Here is a 26,272-nt window from a genome sequence, read left to right on the forward strand (position 1 = left end):
TTGTGTGAGTTGATTGCTGAATTCTGTGCACTGGTTCCAATGAACACAATGCGTGTGTAATGAAATTAAGGTTATTTCTGTGGTGATTAATTTCTGTGATGGTTCATTAGCACATGCAGACTATCACTTGAACATGTATGAATAGGTTGTAAGCCAACGCTTAGTATGATCTACTTGAGTGTGCCTTTGTGTCCATCACCCCTCAAAAAAAAAAAAAGGTCTCTTTTTAAAGGCTGTGTTTATATAAGGAAAAATGTATTATATATCCAGAGACTTTTAAGCAGAAGAATCTTCTCTTTTGTAATGTCCACGCTTTGAGTATATACACTCACAATTGCAACAAGGGTAAGTGTTATTTAAATAGGACTGCTGTTAAATTGTAATTTGCATGTCTGTTTGCATCGCTTTACCTCCATTTACGTTGTGAGGAGAGCTGAAAGAGAATTATGTTCTGTAGCCCATGGAGTAATTGTTCGTATGAGTATTACCTAACTTAGCATTCCTTCCCTGTTTTTGAATTTTCAAAAACTGTTTAGATTAAGCTATCAGAGCACAAAATATATACCATCTGAGCCTTCATGCTCTGCTAACTTCCAAAGTGACTGAATGGATTTTCTTCAAACTTTCCAAACAAAAATTTACCTGTGAGCAGCCTGAACTCAAGAAAGGTAAAATGAAGTAACTGTGTTCCTACTGGTGGTCAAAATATCTTGGTAAAAGTGAAAAATAGAGGCCTCTTAAAGGTACATGTTTACTTTTAAGGCTTCTCTAATTCTTATGTTTTCCTCTTATAGGGAATAGTTACCTTTAACTTTTTTATGGGACGCGGGTGGCACTGTGGGTTAAACCATAGAGCCTAGGACTTGCCGATCAGAAGGTTGGCGGTTCGAATCCCCACAACGGGGTGAGCTCCCATTGCTCGGTCCCTGCTCCTGCCAACCTAGCAGTTTGAAAGCACGTCAAGTGCAAGAAAATAAATAGGTACCGCTCCAGCGGAAAGGTAAACAGCATTTCCGTGCGCTGCTCTGGTTCGCCAGAAGCGGCTTAGTCATGCTGGCCACATGACCTGGAAGCTGTCTGCGGACAAATGCCGGCTCCCTCGGCCAATAAAGCGAGATGAGCGCCGCAACCCTAGAGTCGGCCATTACTGGACCTAATGGTCAGGGGTCCCATTACCTTTAACTTTTACCTATAGAGAATGGGGGGGGGATAAGATAGCTTTTCCTTTTAATAACTTACAATTTTTAATAGCTATCCGTTATCTCACACTTTCCTTGGATTCTTGAGGCCTTGACTACATGAAAATACATTTGAAATGCTTTGCTTAATTGATTTGTCTGTTAAAATCAGATTATTAACTAAACAACATTTCACTCAGTGATAACACTTTTCAATAGTAAATAGTCTCTTGCTGTTTAAAAGAAGCATTTGGATGTTAATGGTCTGAACATTTTGAAAAGTGCAATTTATTTTACGTGTTTGATCACTTGACCTGCGTTCAGTCCTTAATTCGGCATCAGAAGTTAGTGTATTCTCTGTCGCCTTCCCCTACCTAAATTGTGAATGCTTTCATATTTCTGGGTTGAAGCTACCCTTTGCCTTCTGCAGGTGGAAAGGGTTCTTCCATCCATTGAAGACTTTTGATCTGGCAGAGATATCTTGCTGGCAGAGAGGGAAAGAGGTGTTTTTGGCTGAATTCCCATTCTCTTTTCAGCTGGCAGTATATCTATAAAAGGGTGCCGGGGTTGAAAGGGAAGGAAGAAATTGGCAGAATAATCCTATTCAAGGGATGCTGTTACTGATGGGAGGAAAATCTAGATTCAATCCACAGTCCTGACCACCTTGCTCAGAATGTCTCACTCTGAGGAAGGCTCCCCCATGGCTGTTTTTGAGAGCAAAGCAAGGAGGCAGGGGAGGCAGAGAGACTACCACCATTAAATCACTTGTAAAATGTAAGTAAGTAGGGAGTGAAGAGGAAATGGGGCTGGTGAGCTGGAAGCAGTGGGGGTGCAGGGGGGGCTGGCCGCACCGGGCGCAACATCTGGGGGGGCACTCGCACTCGCATCTCTCTGCCCCTACCTGGCTCACTCAGGGTTAGGGGGCGCAAATTACTTGCCTTGCCCCGGGTGCTGACAACCCACGCTACGCCACTGGCTGGAAGAGGAGGCGACATCACTCAGCTCAGGCAACTTAATCACTTGTACCAGCCCTCTCAGTTCTACTTCTCAACCCTGGTTTTCCAGCTGAATTTCATTTCACCCCTTCTTTTTGGTCACTCGTGTGTTCTCTTGCTTCTGTTTTGCTTCTAGTGAATTTCAGAGGCTGAGGCAGATGGGGGCAGCTCTTTGGAAATGTTGGAGAAATTTGGAATTGACTGGATTTTCAAAAATCCACTCTGGCATTTTGAAATGTTGATTTTAACATCTGTTTCTTGGAGCTAGTCTTCCCTTGAGTTTAGAAGTTCTGCTTACCTATCAGTTCTATGGTTCTTTTAGAACCATAGAATTATCTTGCTGGAAGGAAACTAGGAGATCATTTTTTTCCAGAGCTGAAGAGCCATTACTGGGAATGTAAAAAATATAAAATCTAAATAGGGATTTGTTTGTTTGTTTATTAGTAAACTGCAGGAAGAATTCTCTTGTTATTTTCCTCTAAATTTGTTTTATCTCTGTCCTACAGCCCTTACTTTTATCAATAGCTAATTTATTACACTGGTTTTACAGGGTTGTTCTCTTACGAGGTTAAGTTGATAAAAGGCAAACCCTTTGGCTCTTATGGTACCTTGTACTCCGACTAAAGCTGACATAAGTGGTCAGTGAATCACCTTTTAAATTTCAGGAATGATTGCCAGTTTTTAATTAACAGAGGAGCAATCAATATTGCCATTCATTTCAATTTACTTCATACCAATAGGGATGTCAGAAAGTGATCAGGTTGGGAATTATGTTTACAGTGTTTAATGGTGCGGTTCACTAGAAGTGCTAATTAACCGCCAAATGGTACTCACTGCCCTTTAGTAACAAGTCTTTTAACTTTCCTATTCAAAAGAAGTAATTGTGCCATTTCTCAGGACTGCTGCAATGTCTTACCAATAGACCAGCTCCATTAATCATACTAATGCAGAGTAAGTGATTTCAAGCTTATGTTTTAATCATTTTTCAGTTGGCTTATTGTATGTGCAACATGCCCTTCGTTCACTCCTTTGTGCATGCATATTATTGTACCCAGGTAGTAAGAGAAGAGAATTTAATCATTTTTAGTATTGCCAGGACGTAGTCAGCATATAACAGAGATTATTTAAACATGCTTATTAGCTTATTAACAAGCTTTTAATATTCAATGTTTGTGTGTCTGAATACCAGTGGTCGGTTGCACTGCCCACCCATGGTGAACTGATGAGGACTAAGCTGCAACTTCCCCAGTTTTAATTGTAACATTCTAAAAAGAAGCTAATTTGGTGGGCTAGAAATTAGGCTTTACAGGTACAGTGGTACCTTGGTTTATGAACTTAATCCGTTCTGGAAGTCTGTTCTTAAACCAAGGCATGCTTTCCCATAGCAGCAGGGGACTCAATTTACAAATGGAACACACTCAACAGGAAGCAAAACATGTTCTTATTCCAAGGCAAAGTTCACAAACCAAAACACCTACTCCCCGGTTTGCAGCGTTCTTAATCCAAATTGTTCATAAACTAAACTGTTCTTAAGCCAAGGTACTACTGTACTCAACTTTCTCATCACAATTTGACACCATTGCTTCCCTTTCTGTAATTAATGATGGAAAGAGTGCTGTTATCTATGAAGGTGATGATATATGGAAACCATCTTGATTTGAGGATTGGAAGAACGGAAAATTCACACAGGATTAATATTGGTGTTTATCGGCTTAAGGAGACTATCAGAATAGATCATAAAGAAAAAAGAGAAAATATATGAACAAGATGTGATGTGGAAACAGCAAGATAAGACTGGATAGAATTATGAACTCTGTTTGGACTGATTTGGATTGATTTGGACATTAACACAGTAGCAAGAAGATGATCAGAATCCCCCTTCGGATCTTGAAATATGGGTCCCCCCAACAAAATTTAAAATTCGGCTTTGTAATTCGGAATTTATGTGATGTGATTTTGATTTGATTTGATTGGCCGGTTAATAAAAATTATTTAGACACCATTGCTTCCCCTACTGCTGTGTCAGTGTCACATTTTTCCTCCAGCTGCTGCAACTTTCTCCTTGCTGAATTAGACAGTGGGTGGTGATCTCAGTCAGTTAGGTATCATGCAACTGGCACTACATACCCAATCAAATTGGACTACATGGTAATGTCGTTCAGGGAAAATAAGAGAGGTTGAAAGTGAACACTAATGAAAGCAAATCACACATGCGATCCTAACCCATTAGGGTGTCACAATGCCATGTAGCCTAATAATGTCTCTGAGAACAAGCCAAAGGAAAGAATGCTAACAATGTAAAAAACCAAACACAAAAAACAAGAAAACATTTGTTTGTTTGTTTTTCCCCCCAGAGTGTTGCCAAAAATCATTAAGAAGGGGGTGGGTGTTCTTACAACTGCCAAAAATGTTTGTGGAAAAATATGTGAGTAGTTTTAGCACACCACTAGCATTGACAATTCACAAACAATTTGTCTTCTAGTCAAGAAGCCATTTGCTGCTATCTTAATTCCAAACAATGTGCAAAGTTTATTAACCATCTGGGTTAATTCCATGTATCCCTGCTTTATTAACCATCTGGGTTAATTCCATGTATCCCTGCATTTTAATCTCAACACAATGGATTTTACTGAGATTAATCCTACGGGTGGATTTCTAGCCTTATTTTGCCTTTGATTAAAATGAAACAATTTAGCTCCCCCCCCCCAAGTTTTACCAAAATGGTTCAACAGTGCGTAAACAACACACTGTATGAACAATAAAGTCTATCATAAAATACACTATATTAATATATTAAGTTTACTCAATTAACCTAGTGTGAGGAGTTTGGTTTTTTTCAAATGGTGCACATCTACCATGAAGTAAAGAATAGAAACTTCGTTATTTGCGTGTTTAGACCCAGAAACCTCCCCCCTAAATAAATTCACACTTTATTCAAAGTTTAGGTTTGGTTTTTGGCAGAATTTAGGCCACAACTTTATTGATTACAGAAAGTGACTGGTTGCATAGGCTCTGGTTCGACTAGCTCCCTGCCATGCAGGTAGTGCTGACCCAGGGCACCAGCATAGGTCAGCCAAGGGTGAACACCTGGATAAGTGGAAAGCCAGGAGCAGGATATCTCCCCCACCCAAATGTCCCCCTGGACTAAGGCACGGGCACATCCCCCTCTCAGGGGTTGACCAAACCATCAAGTCCCTGGATTCCTTTAACGGAATACCCTTCACACAGGGATGGCGAGAGCATTCTCCCATCCCTATCACCTGAACCAGAGCCTGTTCACAACCTTAAAAGTTGTGACAATTTGCTACATGGCAGGCGAAACCCAAATGGCAACAGCCAATCAGCCAAGTGGGGGAAATTCCTGCCATGCCCCTGTCCCAACAACAGACGACACACGACAGCACAGCAAGGTCAAGTGCAACAAACCCAAAAAGTAGGGAGAGGTGGGCGGGTGTTCCGAATGCATATGCCGAAAGAGGAAGCTCTGGGTCACGTGCATGGGCATAAATAGGTCCCTCAAACCATCTGAACTGTGTCCCATTGGCCAGATTATACCCAGCTTCTAGAGACCTACCAATTGGGTGTTGTGGCTTACCAATTGAACCTACCCACAACACAGGGTGCCTGTTGTCCAGATCTCACCGCAATACGTGCCCTCTTTAAGGGAGGACCCAATTAACTAGCAAGACACCAGTTAAATGGATTGGGATATGTAAAGAAATATGTATAGAATTTGGCTGCTCAGTGACCCTGTTTGATTACAGGGAGCTAGTAATAGAACGTTACATGAAGAAATTTTAAACAGAATTATTTAGTACTTTCACACTGAAAGAGATAAAAATAACATAACATATGGCTGAGGTATGCACTAATGGACGTTTATAGCTTGTGGATTTGTATGCATGCTTAAGAAAATAGGATGCTCATATTTATATATTGTAGGCTGATAAATTGGCATCCATCTGTCTCGGGAGACAACGGAGGAGTGCGCCTTTGGGGGTGAAGTTGAAATGTTGGAAGGATGATAAAGTATAAAAAAGGAGCTGTGCTGTGATTCTATTATATGTGCATTTATGTTATACATACTGCTGGGGTCCTGTCTGGTTAATCACATGTTTCATTCCATTTATTGATTTATCAACTAAATATTGCAGCTCTAGAGCCAGTGCCAGCTTTTCTTCTTTGCCTGCTTGACTCAGTTTTTCCTCTTCTTAGTCTTTCTGCCACCCTCCCAACCGTTCTTTGAGCGCTCTGTTCACTTCCAGAGGAACTTACCATAGGCCCCCAATATCACTCTCCCCTTGTTTGCAGTCTTGGGATGGATCTAAAAACAGGAGGAAAATAAGTCAGAAATTAGATTGTTTTAACAAAAGGAAAAAATATCTATGGAAAATCACATTTTTGAAATTTTCTGCTCTCTGACACCATCTGGTGTCACATGTTCATAGCGCAGCCAAATCACTGTTTCTTTACTAATGGGACTACTACTACTACTACGGGACCGCCTCTCCCGGTATGCCCCACGGAGAGCCTCAAGGTCAATAAATAGCAACACCCTAGTGGTCCCGGGCCCTAAGGAAGTTAGATTGGCTTCAACCAGAGCCAGGGCCTTTTCAACTCTGGCCCCGGCCTGGTGGAATGCTCTGTCTCCTGAGACCAGGGCCCTGCAGGATCTGATTTCTTTCCGCAGGGCCTGTAAGACAGAGTTGTTCCGCCTGGCCTTTGGCTTGGAGCCAATTTGATTCCCTCCCTCTCTCTCTCTCTCTCTCTTTTTCTTTTCCTTCTCCTCCTGCGATGAGGCTACATTTTAATATTTTAATGTTCCATTATTTTAATGTTGTATTTTATTTTTGTTTTTAAGTTGTAATCATTCATCTTGTTTTTATTATTGTTTGTAAGCCGCTCTGAGCCCGGCCTTGGCTGGGGAGGGCGGGGTATAAATAAAAAATTATTATTATTATTATTATTATTATTATTATTATTATTATTATTATTATTAATGTAGCTGAGTCCTTACTCTGCTGTTGCCCATTCCTGTGTGGTCATGTTACTGAGGTAAAAAGCAGTGCCTTTGTGACATCATCAGTCATTGCACCAATCCACTTTCTTGCTTCAGGCCTTTTTGTTCTTTAACTTAGTTGGTTCCTAGGCATTCATGAAGGTGAGTTGAAGGTTGCAGGCTGGTGTGATAATTATTAGTTTCACAAGGAAATTCCCCAGAAAGCAGGTGAAATTAGTTCAGTTCCCCCATGTAGTTACTTGTGATGCCCAGAACTCAACAATTACTTGTTCCAGGAAGACATATTTACTTTTCCCATTCCAGTGATGTGCTTTGGGAAGAGGACTGACTTGCTCACAGATGCATTCACTAACATCTGGAATGTTACTGCTAATACAGTATCAATACAGAACACCAACTTAAGTGACTGACAGTCCAAGGTTTGATAGTGGAGACTCTGTAGTCTCTATAGTATGGAGGAAGGGGAATTAAATGTTGCCCCAGACACCCTGGGTGGCTTCCAGCAAATTAAAACATCAAAAACAGTAAACATGTTAAATTTCCCTATACAGAGCTGTCTTCAGATGTCTTCTAAAAGTCAGATAGTTGTTTATTTCCTTAACATCTGATGGGAGGGCGTTCCACTGGGTGGACACCTTCTGCCCCATATCTCACACTATTCTGGTGGGTGCGCCTGTCCTCAGGGGCAGGTTTATTGTGTCTGCGGGGAAGGAGGATGCAGAAGGTAGGGTAGATAGACAAAAAAAAAACAAATCCCTGCTCTGCATGGGCAAAAGTGCTCTGCTCCACCATTGAATACAACCTAACAAAGCTATACAATGGTATCTCAGGTTACAGATGCTTCAGGTTACAGACTCCGCTAACCCAGAAATAGTACCTCGGGCTAAGAACTTTACCTCAGGATGAGAATAGAAATTGCACGGTGGCAGCAGGAGGCCCCATTAGCTAAAGTGGTACCTCAGGTTAAGAACAGTTTCAGGTTAAGAATGGAGCTCCGGATTGAATTAAGTTCTTAACTCGAGGTACCACTGTACTAAAAGTGCATACAGAAATCTTATGTGTCGTACCCTAAAGGCAATATTAGAATACTTCACACCCCCTAAAAAAGACCTTAAAACTGAAGTCTACTTCATGAGGAGCTTATTACCAAATCTGAGAGGAACATTTGTAAAATAAAAAATAAAATCCTGCTAGATAGAAGTGACTTCAAGTAGGGCCAGTCTCACCCAGTTATTTGTCTGGGACTTGTCACTGCCTCTAGATCATTTGTGAGCAGCTGTAAATCACACAGTGCTAAACTTAGAACTAAAGATGCATTTTTGTTATCTAGGTTTGTTTCTGATTATGTTTATGCATCCTGTATGTATAAATTATTACCTGATTGGGTCTTCCATCTAATCACTGAGGAATGAGACTTCGAGGTGTTCAGGCAGTACTTGTCATTATTTAAAATGTCAATAGCAGGAACTGACATGTTTACTGTCAGGGCTTTCTGTGCTATTAAAGCTTGAAGTGATTTTCACTGCCCCCTTCCCAATTTCCCCACTCCCTCCAACATTTGACTTGCTTTATTGATTAAGTGGCAAAGTGTTATGCCCAGTGATCAAATTGGTCAATTATGTACATCCACGGAAAGCAGTAAAAATGCTGAATGCTGTCCTGGAGGCAGAGGAAGCTTAAATATTGCCTATGGTTTAAAGAAAGCTATCAGGACTCTAAATTTGAAATTCTTCCTTCAATATTAGCTACTGGGTATGAAATAAAAAATAGGATATCTGTGGGTTTCTTGCCTTTAACTTTTCCTTTTTATAATTTCTAAATCCAGAATCTTGGGTAGTTAAAGATTTCAAGAAATGGCAAAATACAGAATAATTCATGATGTCATTCTGTCAATTGAGGTCACAATTGAGGAAGGAAGAAGGCCTCCACATTTCCAATATTTTCAAATTAGAGATGCAGCCTCCTCTCCAATACAAAAAATTGTGGAAGTCAAGAAAGAAAGAACATGGGAAATTATATCTCATTTGGATAAAGGCATAATTGCAAGATTCTATGACATTTGGTTAACTTTGGATCAGAAGCAGAATACATCTATGAGAAAACGGGTATAAGATTTGGATAAGAGATTAACCAGGTAACAATGAAACTGGGTTTGGGACAACTTCCATTCCAATATAATTTCAGCAGACCTAAACTGAACTATTCTAAAACCCTCTATCAGTGGTATTTGACACATTACAAGTTGAATAAAATACACAAGTTAGGGTCAGATAAATATTTAGATGTGGATTAAACAAAACAGATTACATATATATTTCCAGGAATTGTTCTCAAATACAGTGGTACCTCAGGTTACAGATGCTTCGGGTTACAGATGCTTCAGGTTACAGACTCCGCTAACCCAGAAATAGTACCTTGGGTTAAGAACTTTGCTTCAGGATGAGAACAGAAGTCGTGCGCTGGCAGCGTGAGGCCCCATTAGCTAAAGTAGTACCTCAGTTTAAGAACAGTTTCAGGTTAAGAATGGACCTCCAGAACAAATTAAGTTCTTAACCCGAGGTACCACTGTAGAAATATTTTGGAAATCCCTTCAGGCTAATATCTCTCGTATGTTAGGATACCATATACACTTTCAGAGACACCAGCGTCTCAAAATGATTGAGGGGGCCTGGCATGATGTTCTGACATCATGTGTGCAATGTCCCACAAAGTTGCAAAGATCCAGGGGGTGGGGCCAAGTGCCCTCTGGACAATGAGGGGTCCCTCTCAAAAAAATTGGAGGGGGGAGGATTTGCTGTGGCCCCAGCACCTATGTACCCTTTGAACCTTAAATATTTCTGCTTGGTTATCTAAAATATGTTATTCTGGAAGATGATCAAGAAACAATTTTCAACCTAATAACTGCTCCTAAGATTATCATACCTAAAAATGGGGGGGGGGGGAGAGAGAGAGAGAGCATATCTCCTACTGTAGCTGAACTAATTGGTCCATAGTAACTATGATTAAGCCAGCATATTATAAAAGAATACATATAAATCAACCTAACAGGGCTATGGAGAAATGGGTATTTTTTGTAATGTTTTGGAACAATAAGTGCAGTGATAGTGTCCAACCTTTTACTGCTTTCCACCTGCTATAATAGTATTTATTTATGCTCCTTATCTTTATTTGTGTGTGTACACACACACACACACAGAGAGAGAGAGAGAGAGAGAGAGAGAGAGAGAGCGCTAGCTAAAAAATGCTGAATGCCTGAAACCAATGTGTATGGGCACACTATGGGCACAGCAAAGTATTTATATAATTGCTTCACTGATTACCCAGATGGTTGAATTGGTTTTAGCTTTGGCTAACCACCCTACCACCAAGCATTATTTGAAGGCTTTGCAATGGCGTGATAACTTTACTTTGATTTAGAATACAATTGTATATAAATTTGATAAATAGTAATAATAACAACAACAACAGGGCTTTAAGGAGAAGATGACAAGGCTGCCTGTTGTGCTTATGACACCAAGAGGTTGATTTTCCACTTCGTTTAAAAAAAACCCCACATTTATTTATTTACTTTTTAAAAATACTTTTTTTAAAGATAAAGGAAGAGCTTCCTCTAAAAACATCAGTGACCCCACTAGTATCAGTCAGTTGGTACCCAGACTCTCTGGCTTTCCAGGCTTTGATTAAAGCTCACTGTAGGGATATCGCGGAGTGGACAGTGAGGTCCGGAGGGAGCACGCTTCCCACCAGCAGGCAGTTACAGTCTGCCTGCACACGTGACCCTGGGGTGCAGGGCAACCCCCCCCCTCAGACAAGCCACAGCTGTCTGAACATCGTCCCCTCTGTCTGACCTTTTGCGGTCTCAGCAGTCTGCGGTGTCCTGTCTGTAACCTTTTCTCCTGAGACCTTTTGTCTCCTTCGTCATACACTGTGCAAGGGGAAAATGACGCTGTGGAAATAGGTGCCAAAATAACTTTGTACCACCCCACGATCTCGGGACCGAAGATGTGTAAAGGTCACAGCCCAAAATGTATCTTCCTGGTTTGCATATTTGTCTCAATAAAAGGAGGCTCCACAGGACTGACCAGCAGCTCGCTTCAGCTCACCTGCGCGCAGCTCACTGATGACCACCCCCAGTCTTGTGCCTTCCTTTACTCACAGCAAGAGGTAACTTGCCCCATGGGGCTCTTTCAGATCAGGAAGCATAGCATCTGGGGAGGCTGCAGAGCACTGTTTAAACGTTTAATGGAAAGATGGGGAAAACACTGCTCACAGCAACCTTGCAATGATAGGCTAAGCTGTTGAGTTATAAAGAAATTTTGATTAGATTCTAAAGTGCCATGAAAAAGAGGCAGGGAATCTTTTGCAGGGGAAGAAAACTTTTGAGAACCTGGAGGACAGATTTTGGCACAGCATTACCAAAAATTGCCCCCCTTTCCCCTGTTCTGCTGGTGGATGCCTGTTGTTAGTGTAGGGCAGTGTTTCCCAAACTTGGGTCTCCAACTGTTTTTGGACTACAATTCCCATCATCCCTGACCAGCTGGGGATGATGGGAGTTGTAGTTGTAAGGGAACACACTGGATACCCCCATACTTTGTATTTACAAGCATTTTGTGCAATAGGGTAGGCTGTGAATTGTGACTGGTGAAGCCCCACACAGTGGGTTTCCTGGCTGGGCAGTACTAAAGCCCAGGTCTCCCTATTCTAGCACTGTATCCATTATAGCACAGCCAATTTATAAAAAAGTATCACTACTTGAAAATCAGGGTTTGAAAGATTTGGCACGTGCAACGAAGGAATTAAATCTTCCTTCAAGCTGCAATTCATTGTGCTCATCTCTCTCTCTCTCTCTCTCTCTCTCTCTCTCTCTCTCAGTTCCTGTATCCATCAAAATTTGAGCGCGTAGTGGATGCAGTCAAAAGTTCATCCTCCTGACCCAGAATTTGTTTCCAGCACTGTCTAGGCAGATGCCTCTCAGATGCTAACATGAAGGCTCAAAGGCTGCCACACTCCTTTTTGTCTTATAATTTGTTGTTTAGAGATATATTGGATTTAAATAGCATTGTAAATGATTGCTTTTCACTGTGTAAATTACCATACGCACAGATGGCACTGATGATGATGGGGATGGCTTGCCCCTTCCCACTGTACAAGTCTATGTTTCTATGATTATGACAGCAGCATGTTAATCCTTCAGGCTATCATCTCCTCTTTAATTAAGCCCCTGTACATGCATGGCGGGACATGGGTGGCGCTGTGGGTTAAACCACAGAGCCTAGGACTTGCCGATCAGAAGGTCGCCGGTTTGAATCTCCGCAATGGGGTGAGCTCCTGTTGCTTGGTCCCTGCTCCTGCCAACCTAGCAGTTCGAAAGCACATCAAAGTACAAGTAGATAAATAGGTACCGCTCTGGCGGGAAGGTAAATGGCGTTTCCGGGCACTGCTCTGGTTCGCCAGAAGCGGCTTAGTCATGGGGGCCACATGACCTGGAAGCTGTCTGCGGACAAACGCCGGCTCCCTCGGCCAATAAAACGAGATGAGCGCCGCAACCCCAGAGTCTTTGACCTACCTTTTTACATGCATGGCACTGCTCTTTTGATTTCAATGAACATAACAAACTAGAAACTTAATAGCCAGTTCAAGGGCAGATAGAATTTAGTGACAAAGAGTAGCTTTGAATAGAATCCAGTGAAGAGAGAGAGGGAGAGCTACTCCCCTGGATCCACTAGGGCTGCATGCACACCATACATTTAAAGCCCATCCTGCACCCCAAGGAATCCCAAGAGCTGTAGTTTGTTCCTCACTGAGCTACATAACAAACTACAGACCCCAGCATTCCTGGGGTGGGTGTGTTTTAAGTGTTCCTGGAGTGCATGCAGCCTAATTGTTGTAATAATGGTGCAGCGCGAGCCAGGAAGAAGTCAAGCTCCTTTATTTTTGCCTTTTGCCAGAAGTGTAACTACCGTTGCTAGGTGGCTCCTTTGTGATAGAGAATTGTGAATTGTTTCATTCTAGAACATGACGTCTCCCTAGACTGTAACAGATGTCCTTTGTTTCCCAAAGCAACACTTCCATTGCAGGCCTGTAGAATTTTGCCATTTTTTAATCTGACAGCCCTAGCAATCTCCGTTTTTGGTCTCTCTTGAAGAATATACACATGCCGGTAAATGCTTCATTGAAAAAAAAGTTGTTTTAAGCAACCTCCTTTCTTTTGTGTTCCATTCCAGAGTTTCTTCCAGCCAAACCATTGATACTTGTTTTTGAAGCTGTTCCTTTCAGCATTCAGTATTGTTGTGAGATGCTAGTGTGCAATATGCACTTTGATCCTTCCCTTAATGGCAGATCCTATATTTTGATTTTTAGCATTATTTTTAGGTTAAGCCAAACTTAATGATCAGTTCATACAACCACACACAGCACTTGACTACTTGGGCAAATGAATGTGGGAGCTGTCCAGTGAAAAGTGTTGTGTTTGAAGGGATTTGAAAGGTCTGTCTGGTGATTATGCATTCATATCACCACTGGATGCTGCAGTCTTTGAGCAATGGACGCCATGTATCAAGTGTTTGAAACAAAAACAGCACTGCAAAATAAAAATTTAGTCTGGAGAATTTTACTGCCAGAAACACCAGTTAGACTTCAATCCTACTAAAATTATTGTTAAGAATGTTATTAAATGGAATCTGAAAGATTACTTTGTGCATGCTTAGTGGGTTAAATATATATCCTCCTTTGACAGGCAGGCTGGTGAACTGTATAATAAACTGTATTTGAAGTTCCCCTTGAGACAGAATTATATATGACTTTCAAAAATACACATTTCCTAAACTCATTCTTGTCAGTTACTGGGTTGTTTTTTATAATGCTTATTCATTTTTACACCTTCTATACCACATTTTCTACATTTTGTGCTTTAAAAAGAAAGAAAAAAGGAAGCGATCATAAATCCAAGTTGTACAATAGAAGGGACATTTGCAACGCAGAATTGGCTGGAGCGGTTGTCTGCTTCAACTTTTTTTCTTCTTACCGCTGGGCATTATTTTTGTTACTGTAACTCACTGGGGAGAAAGTGGGGGGAAGTGATTAAGGGGGAGAATCATTGCAGGCTAAAATGAGGGGAGGTTAAGCAACCTCCCCACCACACCTACTGATTCCCTCATGCAAATGCCTCCTCTGCTTCCACATTCCAAGCTAAACACTGGATTGAGAACTCCATGTTTGTCTCTTGGCTTGCAGTTCAACTGCCCATTTTGAAAGCTGTTTTTCCTGCAGCATGAGCAGCCTGCTGTTGGAGAAACCCAAGACGTAGTACAGTTCACTGGTTTGTGTATTTAAAGCATTATCAATATACATATGAGAAAAACAGGAGCACAAAAACAGGGGGAAAAGGTCCCTGTAATCTTCTGGCAGAGGGGGAGAAAACAGAGGGAGGTGAGCAGTGAGGCTAATCTATAAAGGCTAGCGAGATATTGCTCCACCAACCTCAGTCAGCCCTCACCTGCCTGCCTTCCTATTTCCATGTCCCATGAATGTGAGGTTGCCCTTGCACAACTCAGCAAGGACAAAACCAGAATTAGTTGGCACCAGGAGTGCCAACTTGGCCACGCCCCATGGGTGCCCAGTGTCAGGAGCTCATCCTACATTTCAAGTAGGACCCTGATAGAGACACATGCCCAACTGGCATGCTCTCTCCCTCCTGGTCTTTTGTTCAGGAGCTTCAAAAGCTTTCTTCTGCCCAAGCATCACAGCAAGCGATGCTAATAGACATCGGCACACTTAGGAATCCACAGAGTGTTTGCAGTTTGCGTGACAGACCTCAGCAACTCAGCATTTTGGCTAATCTATTTTATTTACATATAAACACACACGGAGCACTGCAACATGGCTCCCTCTCTCTCTAGCATCAGACAGCAAAGAGAAAAAACAAAGGACAATAGTCTCACTTCATGGACCACAGTAACACAAACATCCTGTCTCCATCATTTCCTACTCTGCGGAGTCAAAACATACACCATCATGTGAAAAACAACAATCCCATGACTGCAATCATGGAGCAGGGATTCTAACACCCAGGGCTGTGGGTGCCATGCAGCATGCATGGCCATGGCATTGAAATTTGTGGGTGCCCAACCCCTTCATGAGGAATTTTGTGGATACTCAGGCCCCCGGGTCCCAGAGAGTTGGCACCTATGGTTGGCACTGCATGTCATTGTCTCTGACCCTACCTACTGTTGATCTTCCTGCTTCTGCCCTACCAGCTCTAATGGGCACCAGCCATCACAGGAGGGAGAGGGTAAGACAAGGATATCTTCAATAGGGAGAATGGAGAGAGGCCAGGGTGATGTCATTTGGCTTTATTTCACTTGGGGGTGAAGATATGCAAAGTAATGGCTAATATCCCTCTGTATCTATTCAAGGAATCCAAATATAACTTCAGGCCCATCACTGAAGCCTGGTGTGTGCACTGACAGGGTGCAAACTGTGGGTGCTGGTGACAACTGACAACATTGAATAAAAGGCTGAGGAGTTATCTGTGTATCCTTATATTTCTATCAGTATGACAGGAAAATAGTTGAACAACTTTTCATACTGAGGAAAATTGGGATGCGTTCCTGCCAGTGACAGACAAGCCTAACATGGTGGTTAATGAGTGCAGATACAAAGACCTCAGTTTTATTCAAACACTATGAACATAGTGTGAATGGAATAACTTTTTTAAAAAAAGAATTATTCTATTATTCTGGAACCAGAATCATGTAGTAAAACACTCTGGGGATTAACAAGTCAAAACTAAAAGATTCACATTTTAAGAAAGAAAACTTTCTGACGGAGATGAATTAAGTTGTGGAACAGTTTCTTCATCGATGTGGTAGAAATAAACCCACTTGTCTGAAAGTTTTAAACAAAAATTGACAGAGCATGGAATGACAGCACTTGGCATAATATTTGGACACACACATACTACTACCCTTAGCCCCCTTGTGACAATAAGGTGAACTCAAAACCTTGCACCCACCAAAATTCTAAAGGGATTCTGTGAACGAGGCAGAAAAACAGAAGCCTCTTTTGCACAGGTAGCAGACTTTTGAGAAATTGCAGGACACATTTTGGCACAGCACTAGTAGAAACCTCTGCCTTTTGCAAGGAAGGCTAGAATGGGGCCTCCTAAACAAAGGAGAGAGTCGCATTTGTTGGGCCACACCCACTTTTGCTTCTGGCTCCATCCACCATTGCCATGTGGCTCCAAGAAGACTGGCCAGAAAGGAATGCTGTTGCTGGGATTGAAAATAATCCCTGCTCCTGCTCTAGACGTTATAGGGAAGAGGGGGAACACAAGATCTGAGAGAGATGTTTCTTGTGACCACCTTGTGTTCACCCTAATGTCTTTATTTCATCCTCAGAGTGGCTTATTTTTGGTTCTGTTTCAAACAGCTTACATGGTCAGACCCAAAGCAAAACTGATATTTTCACCAATTTTTTGTGCCTTTGGACCATTTGATGGATTTAAGGGCTCTGTTTCTCAGCTGAATACATGGAAGCAATGTCAATATACTTCTACTGACATGCAGGGATCCCCCCTCCCTGTATTCACTCCTCTTATATCCCTGTCCAACTATCTTTTTGTTCAGTTCAAGCTTTGCAGAAGAAGCATTTGCATAATGTATCACACTTTAAACAGTTTCCTTCCTTTTATTTAAAAATAATCTGTAAGTGGACAATTTTATTATTATTCTTGCATAGAAATTCGATTGCATTGTTGGACTGACTTATCTCTGCTAACAGGAAGTAAATGCTTGATCTGCATGTGAATTAATATTACACAGTGATGTGCAATCAAAGGGTGAAAGAAATAAGGAAGGGAGAGTCTGCCTAAGACAAGGCTACCCTTCTAAGGTGACTCTAAATGGAGTGGGGGAGAAATAGAAATGGCTTCAGCTCTAAAACAACTTTCCTGCAGCTCTTTCAAGCTTCTGCATTAATGTATCTTGCTCTGCTGAACTCAAATGGATGGATAAATCACTTTCTCTTAACCAGGGCTATCCAATGTGGTACCATCTAGATGATGTCAAATCACAGCTCCTATCAGCCCCAGCCAGTATGGCTAATGATCAGGAATGAGGGAGGTTGCAGTCCAACAATATCTGGACAGCACCAGGCTGGATACTCCTGTTGTTAAGTACTACTAGTCTGTTCCATTTAAAATGAATTCTAAAACGCTGTGTCTCGTTTCATCTTCCCCTAAGCCCTGGTTCTGACACTGGATGGTAGCAATGTCCTTCCTTGTGGTGGGTACTGGAACCCAATCTGGGGAGAATGTGCCTGACAACAAATAGAGTGGAAAAAAGATGCAGAAAAGGACAACCAAAATAATCAAGGTTCTGGGGCAACTCTGATTTGAGTAAATCAGGAATTTTTACTGGGGGGGGGGAGTGAAGTAACAGGGGCAAGATAGAGATATATACCATTATGTACTTTTCTCAGCCTCTAATAATACTAGAATCAGAGTCATCCAGTGAAGGGGAATAGTGAGAGAGTTATGACAAACAAGAGGAAGTACGTTTTCACACAGGAAACAGCTAAACTCTGGAACTGGTTGTTGTGAGACTTAGTGATGGCTTTAAAGCCAACCTGGATGGCTTTAAAAGGGAAATTTGTGGAAGATAAGGTTGGTCTTTGCTGCTAGTCATGATATGCCTCATATGCCTCTGGATATCAGTTGCTAAGGAACTATTGAGTTAATGAGCTGCTTGCAGGATTTCCATGGTATATTGGTTGACCACCTTGAGAATACGATGCTGGATTTGATGGGCCTTTTAGTCTAATCCAACAGAACTCCTTTTACGTTAACCATGCCAACAATGACTTTTGTGAGTGTGGTGGATTGCTTGAACCTATTCACACTAGATTACATTTGTGTGGTGCAGGCAGGCGTGTTCCTGAGGCCTGGACAGAGTCCCATACCCAACCATAAGTTTATTGTGCTGAAGGGTTTACCTGAAATAAAGAAACAATAGGAAATACATTACAGCAGGATCAGGCCTACAGTCTATGCTGAGACTTTCCATCCACTGAGCTTTAGCATTCTGCAGGCATTGAAGCATAATTGAAGGGGGAGGTTATAGGAAGAGTTAAAAAAAATTCTTTGGTTAATTTTAGTTGTAGGCAGGGATGTATAAATATCCATGTGGAACTTTTTTTATCTTTTTGTCCTAATTTTTATTTTGCTGTAGGCAGGATTTGGTGGCAGCTCTGAAGGCTGACATGGACAACAACTTGGGGAGGGGTTTTCTTCATCTTTTCTTCATGACTTATTGAAACTGTCCTGTCCCAAGTGTGTTTTGCCATGAGTGATGTTTTGAAACAGTTGTATGTTACGTTGGAACTAATGTTGCCATGAAATCTGGCAACAGTTGCTACCCCCTTTTGTGCAATACAGTCGTACCTCGTTTTATGGCCAGGATCCATTCCAGAGCCCCAGCCACTGATGTAGGAATGGAGAATCAGGACAGACAAGAGTTTTTGCTGATCAGAGAGACGTTCCTTCTGGCTAGCCTCCAGAACCTCTCTTTTATTGAGTATATAGAAACATTGCCACCAATCTGCTGGTGGTTGATTGGTCAATACAAAGACAAAGAAACTCATGGTTGATTGGTTAACATTTGCATAAGGCGGGTACAAGGCAGGATTACATATAAACATTAATCTTTACTAGTTCAAAGACTGTTAAACAAGGTAGAGCTTAGACAGGTATGAAAGCTCTTAATCCACTTATAACTAAGATTGATTATAATTTGTCTAAAGCAATTACTAATGTTATGATCATAACATAAGTGCACATAATCAATTATATGTTGAGGTAAAATATATCAGTGTAAACTTTAGGTGAACTAAAGAAAAGAATGTGTGCCTGGTACATCTTTTGGTATGTGCAAAGGGGATTAAAAGGATAGCTATAGGATTAAAAAGGTGAAGCTTGAGTGTTTCAAGAAAGGCAAGAAGGGAGGGCAATAGTGATTCCCAGAGTCTCCCAAAATCTCCCAGAATGCCACACAGAAAAGAACCAATGTTTTACTATACTGGTATAGAAAGAGAACATCCTTTCACACTAGCCTAAAAGGACGCAGGGCAAAGCGCTGTGTCTGTGCACGCACACAGAGTGGTTTGTGCTTCTGCGCATGCGCGAAGTGTGATTTAGCGCTTCTGCGCATGCGTGAGTGGCAAACCCGGAAGTAACCTGTTCCGGTACTTCCGGGTTTCCCACGGATGTTCGCTGAAATGGACACTAGACAAGGTGGACGTTCCCAGAAGTATAACTGTGTAACATTCACACTTAGTGCAGGATGTGGCCTACATGGACAAGGTCAGATCTTGATTGACACCCCCATCCCTTTGGTGATTGTGGAAACTTACTGATGAAACCCCTTGCCTTTGATTATTTTAACTATGCAATATTGGTGCACACTCTTTCCAAATTATATCTTCTCTCTTTCATCTTCCTAAATTTCACTACCTAAGCAACATACAAAGGCAGAAAAAATGACATTTCTCATTTTTAATAATGGTTGCAATTTGGAGGATATTTTCACAGAGGGAAAAAAATGTGTTAAGTGGCAGTTGCGAATGCAGGGAATAATGAGTCTAATTAATTTGTCAAGCCACTGCTAATTATAGTGTGTAATATGCCACATTTTTAGATTTGATGGAGTATGTACATAAACATTGTTTTCACTTCCTAAATGCTGCATTAAAATGTACATTGTAAGCAAGATGGTTAATGGAAAGTGCTTTGCAATTGACCAATTTCTCACTGTGACAGGACAGTGGTTTTCCTTCATGTACATTATGCTTTATTTGTACATTGCTTCTTGTCTTTCTCCACCGCGACGTTGAAATATTCATGTGCTGAAAATTCGCTCATGTCCTCGGTGCAATAGGAAGAAAGGCCAGCATGCCCAGAATGGCTGCCACAGGGAAACCTCTTTCAAATGTCTTTCCATGGCAGCTGTTTCCACATAGAAAGCTGTTCAGATCCATTGACTTCCCATTTGGCCAAGGCAATTTTATCCACGCCACCATACAGGAGAGAGAAGGGATGTTTTGTCCTCAAATTGACTCAGGACTAGATTTCACCTAAAGTGAAAATGTGAGGCAGATTTTGAGGTTCCTGGTTAGGACAAAATTGGAAGAAACTCAAAGAGAGTCTTGGGACATCTTATGGAAAACTATATTGTTGCAAGTCAGGTAATTGGTCCATGTAGCTCAGGATTGTCAACATTGAATAGCTCATTCAAGTTTCAGACAAGAATGTTCAGCACCCCTACCTTGAGATACCAAGGACTGAAGCCAGGACCCTTTGCATGCAAAATAGATGCTCTACCATTGAGCAATAATGCAGTAAGGCATATAAAAAGAAAGAAAGATTGGTGGTAGGTGGAGGCACACACACATACAAGCCTGGAATGTATACAAAGCATCATGGCATGTTAGTACAGAGGAGCAAGCTCTCTGAAGCTGTCCTTGGATTAATCTGAAAGTGATACATTGTCTTTTGGGGATTTCCCCCTCACCTGGTGCTCTCAGATTTCTGAACCAATCCAAGACCCAGAAAAGGAACCACTTCACCTTTTTCAAGACTGTGAGGAGAGCAGGGATCATCTCTGCTCCTCAGTAGTGGCAGCAACAGTACTCCCCTCCATTTTATAGCTGTGGCTGTAGTATTTAATTTGTGCAAATATTTGCGTCCATTTCACCAGGGATGCTGTACATTTTTCCAGTAAGTCATTTTAACGGGCTACCATTTCAATGAAGGGACATTCTGTGATGGAAATATTAAAAATTTACAAATTTCAAAATGATCAGTGCTTCCATCTCTGACAGAATGCTATCGCTTTGCCGTTAGCAAATGCTGTGAATATTTTTGGCAGGGAGGGGATAATATTAAATTGGAATGTGATTGTATCCTCCAAATAGCAAATATTTCAGAAAGGGATGTATATGAAGATTTACTAAAACGAAATATAGCTTGATGTAGAGAGCTTTATTGCTTCAGGGACTGAAAATTGTAAATGATCCTTCATTTATGCATAGTTAGAAAGATGCGCAGAGCGGTATATTCTAGGGTTGCAACTGTATGGCACAACTGGGATATATCCATTCTATGATACTATATGTATACTACAGTACTGTGGCAATAATTTATGAGTGTCAAATAAAAGCCATGTAGGTTTGCGACATATTAGATGTCAACCTTATATTGGCGACAGTGGTCATAATCCCATAGCCAAAGGCCACATATATATCTGGTTCGGTGCAGCTAGAGGAGTTCTATTCCCAGATACTCACAGAACAGCTGAATCTGGCAAGAGCAGCCAGGGCAGATTTACAACCCTGGAACCCTGAGGGGTTTCCTCTGTTCTGCCTAGCTGCAGATCTGGGAGCAGTTGAATGGGCAGGGCATCCCCAAATGCAAAGTGCTGCAGGCATGCCATAGGAAATGAAGGCAGGGTGGCATCTTGCTTCTTCTTTAGCGATCACTCGTAGCCGAGTAAGATTCTTTTCCATAAACACAGTTTAACAATGAGTCTGTAAGTGACTATGGAGGCCAATTCTGGATCCACACGTCCTTCCACAGTGGGGACATTGGTTTCCGGGCAGGAGTTGATCATGGTGTGGATTTGCCAAGCATGCCTTTCTTTTAGCACGTTTCTCCATTTCGTTCTGAATTTGAACATCTTCAGAGCCTATGACACCTTTGGTAAAGGCTGTTCTCCAATTGGAGCCCTCGCAGGCAAGTGTTTCCCAATTGTTGGTGCTTATAGGGATGTGGGTGGTGCTGTGGGTTAAACCACTGAGCCTAGGACTTGCTGATCAGAAGGTCGGCAGTTTGAATCCCCGCGATGGGATGTGCTCCCGTTGCTCGGTCCCTGCTCCTGCCAACCTAGCAGTTTGAAAGCACATCAAAGTGCAAGTAGATAAATAGGTACCACTCCAGCAGGAAGGTAAACTGTGTTTCCGTGCATTGCTCTGGTTCACCAGAAGCTGCTTAGTCATGCTGGCCACATGACCTGGAAGCTGTACGCTGGCTCCCTCGGCCAATAAAGCGAGATGAGTGCCGCAACCCCAGAGTTGGTCACGACTGGACCTAATGGTCAGGGGTCCCTTTACCTTTACCTATACTACATTTTTTAAAGATTTGCCTTGAGATAGTCTTTAAACCTCTTTTGTTGACCGCCAGCATTACGCTTTCCATTTTTAAGTTCGGAATAGAGTAGTTGCTTTGCAGCCCAGCTTGCAACTTGCACTCCAACCTCTCTTCTAGTTCAGTTCCTTCAAGGCTGCTGAATGTCCTGCTGCCTCGAGTTTTGTTTCCTTTAAGCTCATGGCCAAATGAGTGGCACATGACGCTGTGAGCATGGGCAGCACAGCATTCGCCCAAATGGGACAAGACAGAGGTGAGGATGAAGGGCTCTGGGTTGTTGGCACTGGATTCCACCACCATCAACCTGGGGTTCATTTGACTTCAATGTCACCTTTCTGTATCCTGACAAACAGTGTTGCTGCCACTGACAGGATGCCATAGCCACACATACAAACTCTACCAATGTCGTATAGATTTATGATTGTTGTGCGGTGTCGGCAGAGCGGAGGAGTCGCTTTTGAGTTTTCTAGGCCAATGTGTGAATATATGCACTCTGTTTCTATTCGTTGGTGCTTTATCTGTATGGAGGTGAGTGTGTATATTTCTCCAACACCTTTACAATCATGCCTAGGCAAGTCGTTCTTTCTTGCTTACAAATTATTACATCCCTTTCCATTTCCATTCTACATAAAAATGTAAAGATGCAAGCTGTCACGGTTAAGCTTTTCCTGGATTGTTTCACTTTCCACTGCCACCCAGTTTGCAGTTATTTTCTTTTTTAAAAAAAATAATTTTTATTAACAGGCCAATCACATCACATTATTCAAATCACATTAGTTCCAGATTATACAGCCAAATTTTAAATTTTGTTAAGGGTACCCATACATCTAGCTCGGCACGAGTCCAAAATTCCGGATAGCTCCAGGCATCACATATTTTACTGCTTTAAATTAGACAGTTCTATCCAGTTTGATCCGGATAGTCCTTTATTACTTTCTTTCTCATCTTGTTGTTATCATATATTCCTTTCTTTGTGATCTCTGATGGTTCTCACAAGCAGACTGGAAACTGGCGTCTCTGTGTGGGTTTTGTACTCTTCAAAAACTATCTATCTCAGGGACAGCCTCTGTTCGTCTCTTCCATAAACAAAGTTAACCTTTGGTCTGTCCTTTATTTTTCCTCAGGCTAGCCAGATATATCAAACAAATCAGGGGGCTCTGTCAGGTCAAACTTACATTCCAACACTCCTTCTCTTTCGAACGATTCTGATTCTCCTCCCCCCTGTCCTCCTTTCTCCGGCAAGCCTGTCTTGGCGAGCCGCCATTTTTTAACTGCGTCATAAAAAATTTCCTCTTCCTCACCGTTCACCAGTCTTCTCTTCTGTTGTAATCCATCCCCGCACAGTTCTTAAAATCCTGCTTATGATTGATAAAAATGCGACGATCTTATTTCTTTCTGGGGTGAAGGGTTATTAATATCACATTGTGTAAAGAAAAAAAGGTTTTTTCCTCCAAACATACAGTCTCCTAGTGGTGATTCATCAGAAGATTTACTTATCCGTCCATCACTCCCGGTCACAGAGATCCATTAATCAGCAGCCTTATCTCGAGCTTTACTTGATGTATGTGCTTCAGCTTCCTTTCCAATCGTATATTTCCAATTATAATTCCGAGCTGAAGCAACCAGCACGCGCTAATTGGAATCGGCGTCAGGAAGAGCTGACTTCACTGAGGGCTCGTGCCAAGTGTTCGGCACCCCCATCTCTCGGATCAGGGGGTGCATTGTGAACACCGCTGGCAAGACAGGGTCCCCCACATCCTGGGGGGAAGGGAAGGCTGCATACTTCCCATAGCAGCCCCTTAATTACCTCATATGGGTCAGAGAGATGTTATTGTCAGCCATCTTCCAACGTGCCACCTGGTGGCCCCCAGTTTGCAGTTATTTCCATACAACTTGTAAAACTAGCATGTCAAATGGAAGACAAACCATAATCTAGGGATGAGTGAAAAATATGACTAATTTGCCCTTTATGAAAGAGTCTGCGAACCTACACTCGGCCCTCTTTCAGAATCCATACTTCTCCAAATCTTGCAGTGCTGTTCTCCATCCAAATAATATATATGAAAATTGTTGAGATAACGATCTTTGGAGCTTGATCGTTGAGCCGTGGCCACTGATTAGTTTACGATCTCAATCAGCCGTTTGCAGCGTCCAGCACACTTCCTTCCGTGCTGCGCAATAAATTCTGCTGTCTCTTTAGCCACGGCTTCGCAGAGTAGCATACAGCGGTGTAAAGCAGTCTTTTTCTCCCTTTTTCTCCATGCAAGCATACACAGACAGGTTTGTCTATTTACAGCTCTTTATTGGTAGATTTCAGCATCTAAGACCGGGGCTTCTTTCAGCCATGGTAAAACATGTCCGTCTCTCTCAAGACACACAGAGAGAACAAAAAGTACAGTCTCCTCCCAGACTCCTCCCAGCTTCTATAGCTGACGTCAGAAAGTGACGCACATCTCAGAACACTTAACCAGTTAAGTTCTGAACTCTCACACACACCCTTGCGTTGCTTTCTGACAAGACCTGTGTAACATCTTCAGCAACACCCTGTGAGATCAATCCCTTCCCCAATGCCTTGCGCCCTCCCTTGGAGTACCTGTTAGGCATCTGTGGAATCACCTCACAACTCTCAGAATCGCACTGTGCGAAACTTACCCACGCACCTGTGGCCTGGTACCTCTCAGGTGGAATACCCTTGGTTGTGCGACTGGATCGCCTAGGCACAAACTCTGGTGTTTCCTCTGGCTCACTGTCACCAGCAGATGTGTCCTCTGCATCACGGGATTCCCCCTCTGACTTAAAGCGTCTTCGAATCCTTTCCATTACACTCACAGGAGAACTAGGCTCACTCTTGGGCTGTCCTTTTCTAACAACTTGTGGAGACGCCCCATCCTGCTCCTGACCTTGGTCAGTGACCTGATCGTCATCAGCAGACTCAGCCTCTTCTTCCTCCTCAACAGAACTGTCCTCTGGATCAGAGAGACATTCTGAAAGAACATCACGCTGTGCAGAAATCTTTGGCCTTTCATCCTGCTCAAAGAACTCAGCGTGTTTACTGATCAGCACCTTACTCTGATCACCTGACGGGTAAGCAAACCTCCATGCACGAGTTTCTGGCTCATACCCACAGAAGATCATTTGGACTTTGGCTCCATCTGGCCCTTGCAAAGCCTTAGGCACAGGGACAACCGCAGGAGATCCAAACTTGCGCAGAAAGTGAACCTGGGGTTTTCTGCCATTCAACAAAGAGTACGGTGTGTCACCTACCAGTGAGTTGTAGACACGATTCCAGGTGAAAGACACACATCGGACTGCCTCCAGCCAAAACTTTGGAGGTAACCTAGCTTCCGTTAGCATCACCTGTGCAGCCTTAACCAGAGCTTCACTCCTCAGCTCTGCCACCCCCCTCTTACTGGGTGAAGTAACTGTGTAACTTATCCCTCTCTTGTGAAAGAACTGCTGCAAAGCAGAACCAGTGTACCTAGCATTTCTGTCACTGACGATTGCTTTCACCTTGGTGGAGAACCTTAGTTCCACCCCCTCAATCCAGCTCCTGATCAGCTGTGCTGCATCCTCCCTGGATTTGAGACCGTGGGTCCAGGTGTTCTGCGAAAAATCATCCTGAAACGTTAGCAGATACCTGGCCCCCCCTAGACTCTGTTCCCTGACAGGATTGAACAGATCTATGTGTACCAGCTGAAAAGGTTTAGTGGTTACCCGTTCCACCTTTGGGTAACTGCACCCTTGCACCTTTGCTTGTCTGCAAGTGGCGCAACTAATGGCACGTCCACAATCTCTAATTTTACACCCTCTGGTAACATCAGGTAAAACCTGCAAATCCTCTACAGGACTATGATTGGTCCTCTGATGCCATGCACAAGCACAT

The 26,272-nt window shown here is 42.4% G+C and overlaps 1 protein-coding gene and 1 long non-coding RNA gene across 8 annotated transcripts in view; one reads left to right on the forward strand and one right to left on the reverse strand.

Annotated features, from left to right (window-relative positions):
- GRID1 (glutamate ionotropic receptor delta type subunit 1) overlaps positions 1-26,272 on the forward strand; it is a 737,412-nt gene that overhangs the window by 513,440 nt on the left and 197,700 nt on the right. The window lies entirely within an intron of this gene.
- On the reverse strand, positions 1,451-7,226 carry LOC309342549. 2 transcript variants are annotated; one of them, XR_014156895.1, is made up of 3 exons: positions 7,191-7,226; positions 6,449-6,497; positions 1,451-1,726 (listed from the first exon to the last, which is right to left on the reverse strand). It is a non-coding gene; the product is annotated as an uncharacterized lncRNA (long non-coding RNA). The 2 variants fall into 2 exon arrangements; XR_014156896.1 differs by lacking the exon at positions 1,451-1,726 and adding an exon at positions 4,189-4,314.

The sequence above is a fragment of the Podarcis erhardii genome (genome assembly GCF_964252035.2).
Source record: "Podarcis erhardii genome assembly, chromosome: 5".
In the NCBI taxonomy this organism is placed as follows: Eukaryota; Metazoa; Chordata; class Lepidosauria; order Squamata; family Lacertidae; genus Podarcis; species Podarcis erhardii.